This window comes from Oreochromis niloticus, unplaced genomic scaffold (genome assembly GCF_001858045.2).
Source record: "Oreochromis niloticus isolate F11D_XX unplaced genomic scaffold, O_niloticus_UMD_NMBU tig00008098_pilon, whole genome shotgun sequence".
In the NCBI taxonomy this organism is placed as follows: Eukaryota; Metazoa; Chordata; class Actinopteri; order Cichliformes; family Cichlidae; genus Oreochromis; species Oreochromis niloticus.
In genome coordinates, this window is record NW_020328970.1 from 197,501 (window position 1) to 208,957 (window position 11,457).

The following is an 11,457-nucleotide window of genomic DNA, read 5'->3' on the forward strand; positions in this document are numbered from 1 at the left end:
GCTAACATTAACAGTGCAGTGAATCCTGCTTGTGCCGTGATATTCAGGACTGCAAACCGAGCAGCATCACTGACTTTCAGCTTGTTGTGTTTGTGGATATATGACTGACTTTAATTATCCATAAAATCATCACATTCTCTGTAAGATTAAGGTCGACTATTGAACGGCGTATATTTTAAAGTAAAGGCTTTAAAACCAAGTTAGTACAAACGTCACTAATATCACATAAGTTGCCGACATGTGGCCAACAGTAATGTTTTAGTGTTCTTCATTATTAAACATTTGCACATAAATAAGTGACATAATAAAAAAAAGAAGATACCCTGCTCACAGTAATTTTCTTTTAGGGCTGCCTTCTTGCAGCGGTTGTCTGTTTTTCGCATCTCCGACGGTAATAATATCGCTTAGAGAGGGGTTATTTGCTTGCTTTATGGGCGACGGGCGTCTGACTCCTTCTTGCTAATAAGAAAACCCACTTTCCTGTTGTAAAAGCGACTCTAAAAAAAGAAAACTCTTTCCCACAGGGGGGTGAAATTGCTTTAATAAAATTATTTGGGACGCTAAATAGGACCGAGTTCTGAATCTGGGCGCGGTGCTTTTTTTTTTTTTTACTCAGGATTATTTTTACACATACAAGGAGATGAGTGGGCGGCCTGTATGAAATTCTTTGCACGGTACTCTATAGGTTACAAGCAATAGAAACTCCTTCTTTTTTTTATTACAAGCACTGGTGTAGCTTGCCTCCACCAGTGTGTGGATGTGAGAGTGAATAAATGGCGGAATGGTAAATTTGAGACAATGTTTATGTGAAGCAAAATGTGAAGCGTAGTTTGGATCTTCTTTTGCTGCTGGTTCAGGGAATTTGGTTGGATGTCGGCTTTCAGTCCTGACGGTGTGTCCATGTTCGTGTCGGGTGAGAAAGCCGACTGATTCTGATGTGTCGGGTCCGCTCTTTGTGTTTTCATCTTTGTGTGAAACTGTTTACCTGCTCTCATTTGCTTGTTTCAGCGGTTTGGTGGTCGTTAAAGTAGTTTTGTGAGGTTTAACCTGAGATTCTGGAATTTCAGGCAATGAAGAAATTTATATTTAAAAATCAATTCAGGATTTTAATGAATCATTTCGATTTATTCAAACTAGAATTGATTTTAATCGGAAAATTCATAATCAAAACCCACTACTAAGTGGTACAACTGGTGTTTCTGCCCTTTCAGATGGTGACCAATGTCTGTTGTAGTTACTTTTTATATAGAATTATAATACTGATTATTCAAACTGTGTTTACAGTGTGATTTCTTTGGTACAGTCCTGAGAGACGTAGAAAATATTCCCTGCACATTTGTAAGCTCTCTGCTTCTGATAAAGAACTTTGCAAATGTAGAAGTTAAAGTGTTGTTTGATGTCTGAGTTTCAATCTTCAAACCCACAAAATACTTTTAGTATATTTAAGCAGTAAAAGTCTCAGCAAGCTAAAGTAACAGAGGCCAAATCTTTAAATACACATATTAATGATCAGAATCAGATTCTGATTCTAATGATGTAATGAAACATGGATCAATTAATTTTGTGATTAATTTTATTTGAATGTTAATTTTAATTCGAAAGAAGGTTTGCGCATATATTTTATTTGTGAAAAACAAAAAGCTGCTTGACAGAAAGTGTGTATTTAATAGATGTGTGAGTGTGAGAGACTTTGAGAAAGAGAGACTGTGAGTGTGTGTATGAGCACTGAAAAAAAACTGTAGAAAAACGGAAAATGTCCTGGTAATTTTCTGCTGGTACATTTTCTATTTTTTTTTAAGTTGACACACTTTTCTGTAAATGATAAAATGGAAATTTCTGTAGATTTACAGCATACTCTCTGTACTATTTACAGACATTTCCTTCAGCTATAAAACGGAAAATTCAGTTTATTCACAGGATATTTTCTGTATCATTAACAGATAGGTTTTTTTTTGTTAATAGAAAAATTGAAATTTGTGTTTATATTACTATTTCTAAGCACTTCTTTTCACTGTAACTGATTAAATATTGTTGTTTATATCCTTAAACGTACATTTCAATGCAATTACAACCATTTGCTCAAAAACTCATAAAACTTTTTAAAATTAATTTGTGCTTCATACACAACAACATTGGTACAATTAATGTTAAATATTCTTTTATTCTCCTCAACTCAAAAACTATACTAAAATATAACAACAGCATCCATCTCATCATAAAACAACTAAACATCTAATAAATGAACAAAGAAACTCACAAACTTTTAAATTTGTGCATTTTTATTTCCTTGAAATCAGGTTGCCCTCATGTAAATGTATTTATTTACATTCATTCAAGTGGCTCCAAAGTGTTTTCTTCAAACAGGACACCTGACAAACAAAAAATGTAATATTTAACGATATGTTCACATTTAATAATATCCAGATCTGTAGCTGCCGTCATAGGCAACTCTCGCATTTAAGTTCATTTTATTGGAGTTAAGGTTGAAACAATTAGTAGTTGAAATATTAAGAAATAATAAATAAACAGTAATTCATGTTTGTTGATTAGATTTATATGTTTAAATGTGTTATTTGTTCTAATTGTGCAATTAGATAGGAACCTTTTCTATAGTTCCGTCTGTTGTTGCTAAGAGGGCATTTTTTGTTGGCTGACACACTGAGCAAGCTAATTAAGAGACGAGCCACGAGGTTTGCACGTCTACAGAAAGATAAATAAAAGAGTGCCTTTTTGGACTACCCCACGACGTAAAGATGAAAGTTTTATTCCCTTTGAGTGAGGCCAATGAGGTAAATGTTTTATTTTGTTTATTATCATTGTATGTAAATACGCTAGTGTTGCGTGATATTTCAGTGCAATTACCACAGTGTGAAGTGTAATGTGTATTTTATTGATCCTTTTGTTGGAATGTTTCATCATATATAATGCTTAAGGACTTTATTAAGAATATTCATTTAAGTTTGTATTTCTTTTTAGTTCTGACGGCATTGTATTGGCTGTGGTTGGACATCATTACATGTTAAGGCATGTCGAAGAATCCTCCTGTCCGAAATAAATGTCAGTTTAAACGCAAAGAGCAAGTTGAGCTTTATTAAGACTCGAGGGGAGTAACAAGATCACTGCCTTGTGGTTGTTTTGCCTCAGCCAAACAGTTAAGGTGTGGTTTACATCCATGTCTGTCCACTTATGATACAGTATACACATGTAGTCAGTTATAGCTAAACACATTTGATTAAGGATTACATTTACTTCATCAATGAAGTGAATGTAATTCACATTTGTGTGAACATTTGTCTGAGATGAACTCTTTGGGGTCTTTACCTTACAATATAACGTGCTTTGAGTCAAGATTTGTTGACTGTTTAAGTGATGCTCCATGAATAAAGCTGAACAGACCTAAAGAAGGTGTTCCTGAAATTTGGGTTTATTAGAACAGGACGGATGGATGAGCACAGCCCTCTCAGCACAGGGCTGACAGGACTTTTCCACATCTGATAAATAAAACACAAATGGATTAATACTGTTCCAAACTTAAAGATAAAAGTGCATTTGCTGGACTTGTTTTGTCAGCTTTTGCTTTTCAAAGACAGTGAGGAGCAAAGTACAATTAGAAGAGCTTGTTCTGATGAAGAGTTAAATGTAAACAGCAGCGTAGTGAATAAAGATCTGTGTCCACGAATCCTCAGCAGTGACAACACTTAAACATCATAGTTCAAAATCCTTAATGCACAGAGGAAAAAGTTTGACATATTTCACGCCCACTAAATATTAGCGAAGCCCCTGAAAACCAGCTCACGGTTACTTCCCAAGCAAAAACCTCTGCTTGTGCCCACAGAGCCTAAATCACAACAAATAAGACAATAATAAGACAAATGACTACAAAGTGACATTATTCTGAGGAAAAAAAGAGGAACAAAAAGACATTTTAAAAAGGTTGTTGTTTGTTGCTGTTTATGTTTAAGGTAAAAAAAAAAAAGAATAAAAATACAAAGGATTGTACTGTTTACAGCAATATTTTTCATGGTTGTGATGGTCACTGTAGCGGCTATATTAATTAATTTCTTAAACTTCTCTCTTTCTCTTATATTTAAAATGACAACACTATGGTCGGACAAGTGACTGTTTTGTTAGCAACAACGACGGTAAAACCATCGCGTGGCTCCGCCATCCGCTTGTTTATTTTCCACATAAACCTTTCACAATAAAGCTCAAGATCCTGTTGGGACTTTTCAAAATAAACTGAAATGATATACATTATTCTCAAACATCAAATTTCAGAATATGCATCAAACAAATGACCTCTGTTGGGATTTCAGATTCCCTCCTGGATCCTTTGGTCCTGACCTGGTACAAGAAACTCGAAACAGAACAATTCAGTTCAGCAATTCTTTATTTCACCATGTACATAGGGGATGTGCACAGCATAACAGCCTAAGCAGATCCGAGGGGCGGTCCCTGGATCTGTTACATTTATACTTCTTTCAGAGTTCCTCATTCAGCGTCAGATTATCCTGTTTTTCTTAGTGTGTTGTTGCTCCCTTCTTCATGCACAGTTTCAATAAAAACACCTCCTTGTACAGTTATCTGCCCCAAATTCTATTTCTATTTCCCCTGCACATACCCTCATTTCTTCTATGTGTGGGTGGCCTCTGAATGAACTCTCTGTGCACCTTAAGCTTTGCTGCTAAGTTCTGCTTTCCCTACTACGCTGGTCTGTCTTTCTCTGTTTCTCCTGAGGTGTTATTAATGCTTGTTTTGCACCCTTCTCTTGTAAATGCTATTTTCTGCCTGACTACTTCTCTCTTCGAGCTACACAGAAACTTACCCTCACGAAAAGGCCTGACGTAAAGATGACCCTCTCATACTTTAATGCAACAACATTCTTTTGCAAATGTTTTATAATGTAGCAAGCTAATGTTATCAAGCTATATAAGAATTCCACAATACCTCAAATAAAAACATGAACTATAAACGGCGCTTACAGTTACCACGTGGATGAAGGCACAGAGAATACCAGCATGGCCAGTGAAGATGAGGCAGAACCAGGTAGCTCCAAACAGAAAATGACAAAGTGACACCAGAGGCTGGAGAAGAGCAAGCATAAAGTGACACGTTGTGTGTGCACTCTTTCTCCTTGTTCACTGGTTCTCAGTTGTTCAGTTACTACAGGAACTGCAGCAGTCGGGGTTAACGTGTCGCTCCTCCATCTCAGCCATTGAGACTAGTCGCAATTTATTCTGAGGAAAAAAAAGAGGAACAAAAAGACGTTTTAAAAAGTTTGTGTTTTGTTGCTGTTGTTTATGTTTAAGGTAGAAAAATGAATAAATATACAAAGAATTAGGGCTGTGCGATATGACGATATATACAGTGGCTTGCAAAAGTATTCGGCCCCCTTGAACTTTTCCACATTTTGTCACATTACAGCCACAAACATGAATCAATTTTATTGGAATTCCAGGTGAAAGACCAATACAAAGTGGTGTACACGTGAGAAGTGGAACAAAAATCATACATGATTCTCTTAGACAACCTCTGAGGCCGTCACAGAGCAGCTGTATTTGTACTGACATTAGATTACACACAGGTGCACTCTATTTAGTCATTAGCACTCATCAGCCAATGTCTATGGGCAACTGACTGCACTCAGACCAAAGGGGGCTGAATACTTACGCAATAATTACGTTATTTATTGGTAAAAAATGTTTGGAATCATGCAGTAGCGGTTTTAGATACGGGCGACCCGGGACGGCACCACGATGCCGCCCCGGGCAAAAAAATAAATAAATAAAAAAAAATTAAAAAATTGCTGCCCCGACATCATACCAGCGCATATTGGGGATGGCATAGGCACCGATTGGTTTTCTATCGCCCATTTGCTGGGGGCGCCCTCCGTTTGCAGGGTGCGCCTGCTAGTTGCAGCGCAGGGAGGAGAGGGCGGGGCGGCGGGGGATTCTCTGGTTGGCTGGAGCAGACAGGTCTCGATCCAGTCACTAGTTAGCTAACATAAACTAACGTAAGTCTATTAGCCCCAACCAACCAACCAACCAACTACACGACGTCACATCCTGTACAGACACAAGATGGCGCTAAACATGTTTCTAAAACTTCATTTTAAAGACTTATTTCTTAAATCCAGCTTCGCACACAGGGTTACATCTATGAGCAGGGCTCAGTGCTGTAAATTAGCCTTTATGTGCGTAAGGTTTCATGTCCCCTTTAACTGGAGAAAGTATGACTGTAGGACTTTTGAGATCTGTTTGTTCAAACAGAGGTCGGGGTCAAAGGTCATACCCAGGCTCTGAGTGGAACTCCTGATGTTGAAGGACAGATTTTCAAGATTTTTTCCAAAATAAAGATTTGGGACGGACTGAAAAGAGCTCACGTCTGAAATCAGTGAGGTGAAGGGAAAATTCTTCTGTATGGGAAAATTTGTGTTTCATGACTGTTCATAAGAGCTTAATTTAATCACACCTCATTTTACGGATCTACATTGGTTTTCCCATCTCTAGGTGATTAGATCATTTTATTTTAAAAAAAACGACTCTAATTGGGCTTTTCTATCAAGGCCGGTGGGGCGAGCCGTGTGGAATTATTAAAGGACCCAAGATGCAGGCACTACTGATGTGAGGAAGCTTTATTTATGGAGGTTGAAAACACAAAAGGCGAGGGTGGCGAGAAACAGAACTGAGAAAACCTAAACTGGGAAAACTAAGCATATAACAAAACTGAAACCTAGAGACACAAACGGAGATGAAGGGAGACGGGGACAGATGTAGGGAAATCACTCAGGACAATTTATTTTATCTGAAGAAGTGGAAAACTTGAAATGTCCAAAATCATCTTTTCATAATGTAAATATCATTACAGTAAATGACTTTAGAAACACTTCCATTTGACTTAAAGCTAATAAAAACAAAAAAATGTATTTTAAAGTATATGTAAATTAAATTGCTGCACATTTTAGAAAATCATTTTGTTTCTTTTTAGGTGATAGTCTGTAGGACCCAGGAAGACTGTATACCTGCATATCTACCAACTTGCAGTGCAGTTTCTGCACTCCAGCCTCTTCTGTTCCATGCAAGAGGATTTTCTCTCAGGCAGGAGAAATTATCTCCAAGAAAAAAAACAGACTAAGCCATCACACAGTAAAACAAATTCTCTTATTAAATAATATAAACTGAAAAAAGGGCTACCTTAAATGGATCATGTTTTTACTTTGCAAGTTCATGAGTAGGGTTTTGATTATCGATTTTCTGATTACAATCGATTCTAAATTGAATAAAGTCATATTGATTCATTAAAATCCTGAATCGATTTTGAAATATAAATTTATTTTTGCCTGAAACGCTAGAATCTGAGGTTAAACCTCACAAAATTTCCTCAAACACCAAACAGCTAAAACAGTAAATGAGAGCAGGTTTACGGATTCTACATAAAAACGTAAACACAGAGCGTTTACGTTACGGTCGTAATATAAAGCAACGCATCAGAATCAGATTTTGATGCGTCGGCGGGTCCACGCTCTGTGTTTAACTCTTTTTTTTCCCCGCTAGATTCTGCAGCTGCAGGTTTCATCACTCTCCAAACAAAATTGACTGAACCTCCAGCAAAAGAAGATCCAAACCACACTTCACATTTCGCTTCAGATAAACATTGTCATGAATTCCCTCTTACCTTTTCTGTTTTGCTTCCACCACGAAAAAATCACACTTCATGCACAGCTCTCTCTCTCTCAGTGTATTTCAAGAACTGTCTCCCATCTACAAATCTCTGTTTTCTGCATTTTCCGCTTGCTTATTACCCACCGGTCTACAGTTATGTACTGACATCCGACAACGAAGTCTCATTTCTGCTGGTCAATACTGAAGAAATTTAAACTTTTTACAATCATGCGAAACTGCAAAATGCTTAGCTGTGTCTCTAATTAAACCTCTGTAACTTTGCTCTCCTTTACTTCAGCAGCATCAGGTAATGTTCACATGTTGATTCATGGTTTTCTTCTTTTTTGGTTCTACTGCAGAATATTTTTAAGGAGGTTTCTTTGCTATGAAAAGCCAGGCCATGTTTTTCTGTGTTTTATTCTGAGTTACTTTGAAACAAAGGCATCTGCTGTGATGTTTACACCTCTGATTAAGTCTCACAAGTGTCAGCTTTCTTTTTATAGATATAAAAATATGGATATATACTGATAAATGATCAGAATTATAATATTTCTGACTGTCTGAGGCAAAACTTTCCCGATTCAAATCGAATTGAATCGAATCGTGGATCGAATAAATATGATTCTAGAAACCAGTGACGATACCCAGCCCTACTCAGCCCCCTAAGCATTTTCCCTTTCCAGTTCCCAATCAATCCTACCCCTAGGTCAAAAATATGTATAGGAAAATTGGCCTAATATAATATTTTTCATAAACATACCTGTCCAGCTGTCCAGTGATTATTTGCATAAGTACATGGAGGCAGGACCTCACAGCAGAAGCATACTCCATAATGTGATGTACATTATCATATGTATATTATATATACTTCTCACTTATTGTATTTACCAACATCAAGAAGTCATAAGCAAAGAAAGACCACACCATGGTGCATGTTTAAATAAGGAAAGTATATTGATAAAAATTATGTATTAAGCAAATAAACATAACAATTTTTTCAGGCGCCCCCCCCCCCCCCAAATTACATGTTCAAAGCAACGCAACGGTGGCCCAATATCAAACAGAACTCCACTCTGTAGAGTTAGCAGTGATAATGAAGCAGTCCGTTTTATTTTGTAGATTCAAGTTGCTCTTCATAATTTTTGCCACCAGATGTCACCAGAGAGGACTGTGTTGAAAAGCTTCGAGTAATGAACCGTTTTTCAATACAAGCTTCAGCGCTTCAGAAAGCTTCATTTGGCCATCACTACCAGCAACTAACAGAGGCAGACACAGAGGAATAACGAGGGAATGAGACACAGGAGGGCACAGCTGGGAGTAATCAGACATGAAGAGACAGGGGCCGTTTCTCAATTCTCAAGTACGCGAGTACGTACTCGCGTTCTCGGTGAGTACGTACTCGCCGAGAACGCACGGGAGTACGTACCCGCCGAGAACGCGAGCACGGACTCGCGATATGTACAATTGGAACACCTGCGTACGTGATGATGTCACAGGTCCGGAGTTTTTACTGCCGTCCCCTCTTAATTTAACTGTGAGTAACATGTTATGAAGCTTAACTTTAATCACAGCCAAACCGGTTTACTCAGGAACAAATAAAACACTGAAATAAACCAAACATTAACAGTTAGAAGTGATCTAAGTGACTTATATATCATTTTTAACCTCAGTAGTGAAACCTCTATTAATAAAAATAGTGTACATGTACATACGTGTACATACCTTAATAAAAACAAGCAGGTGAGATGTTAGAACGCTTTTATTTCTATTCTAGTGGACACTCAATACTATAGACAGCTGCTGGGGTTTCTTTAACCTGAGTAGTGAGAAGTCCGCAAGCGGGAGGGGGGTGTTGAAAACGATGTGCCGGGAGTCCGCTGTTGAGTTTTGGACGAAATGCATTCTGGGATATTTAGCTGTACCAAGTCCACCGATGCATGCTCGATAAAACGGGCGGAGCGAGAACACATCCGGGACTTTTTCGCGTTCTCGGCTTGATGCGTACTTTGAATTGGAACAGTACTTGGTCTCCGACTGATGACGTATCACGAGTACACGAGAATGCAAGTACGCACAAGTACGCATATTGAGAAACGCCCTGGGGAAACGTAACCTGGACACACTGACATCAGACACGGACCTTCAAAGTAAAACAGGAAACTCACACACGCAAAGACACAGACTCAGATACGCGGGCTTAACACAGACCTGACTACACTGGAGGGGATACATGGAACCAAAACGTAAGAAAAAACAAAGATACATCAAGAAATCAAAGATTAACAATACAGAACAGAAAACACTGGGTCACAGACCCAGGACCGTGACATTTTCTTCTTTATGGGAAAATTCATGACTGTTCATAAGAGTTTAATTGAATCAGACCTCATTTACGGATTCGTTACTCATCACGAGGAGATCCGATCATTGTATAGAGATTGACAGATCACGTGACTTTCGCACATTGCATGCCAGGTACTCGGGGCAAAACAATCAAAGCAATGCATCAAACGCAAGCATTTGCAGCACCGCAAAACGTTCATTCTCCGGTTCCAATACCTTCTTGCTTTTTCTTTGTCCCCCCAAAAAGTTATGTACAAAACGAAGGAGAACAATGCCGGTCCGTACAAAGACAGACTTGATGAAAAGTCAAAGAAAAGATATGAGGAAAAAATCAAACGAGTGAAAGGGTTAGACCCTTACGAGCACACACAGTGGACGTTAGCGTGCTGCCGAACTTTTACCACGCTCATATTTATAATTATACGGTTCTTGGAGTGAGTGCATACACTCATGAAGTTTTTAGTAACTTCAGGTCACTGCAACAAGCCCGGGTACAGTTTACCGACGGATGGGTACAGGACCTTGAAATGCACCGTGTAGAACGAAAGACCATCGTACGAACAAAGGTAAGTTTACCAGTCTCACAAATCGTCTTCATAAATACACATTCGTTAACCGTTTATTAATAGGACCTTTAAGCTCAACGGTAATTAATTAGTAGTGGAAATAATTTCTGGTACGCATTACAGAAATGTAGCAGTGACAATAATATTGTATGCTGTAATCGTACTGGGCAATATGTGATACAAAACAACAGTTTTATCCTGTGAATAAAAGTACATGTTTTTGTCAATGTACCGTGGTAATAACAGAAGCGAAACGCAATATTCTGTCAGGACAATTCACTATTTATGCACAATAAATAAAGGAGCATAGCGCGACAATTTCTGTTCAGCGCCGGACTTGCTTGTAACTTATATCACCAATTATGTTATGAAAAATGACGTATTAACTACTACAAAACACTGACCTTTGTGGAAATGCTTGGAGCAGACTAACATGTGAGCTGGAGTGTTCTGGGACGTTATATTTGGTCTTTGAATGGCTGCAATCCAGGCCATCCGTCGGCTCTTTGTTACTTCGGAAACATGGCTCGAACAATTTCTCTTCAACGACGTAATCCGATAACAACTGATCTCTTTACCCGTCGGCTTCCTGTGGCTGTCATGCGACCGGCTTTTGCAGTTAATAATACAACAGCTTCTTGCCATTTTTTGTGTTTCTTTTTATCGCTGTGTGACTGATTTCAATTGAAAGCTTGCGTGCGCTAGTACCTCTTGCCACGAGTTCCCAGAATCCTTTGCGGTTTTACCCCTGAATGACGTCACATTTTCAATCTCTATTAAAAAAATCGGGATTTCAGAATGGTGATCCAAGAGGGAGACAGAGCACGTCAGTTTTTAAACGCAGCAGAATACCGCAAGTAATATTCACCCTATAGAAATAAAACACT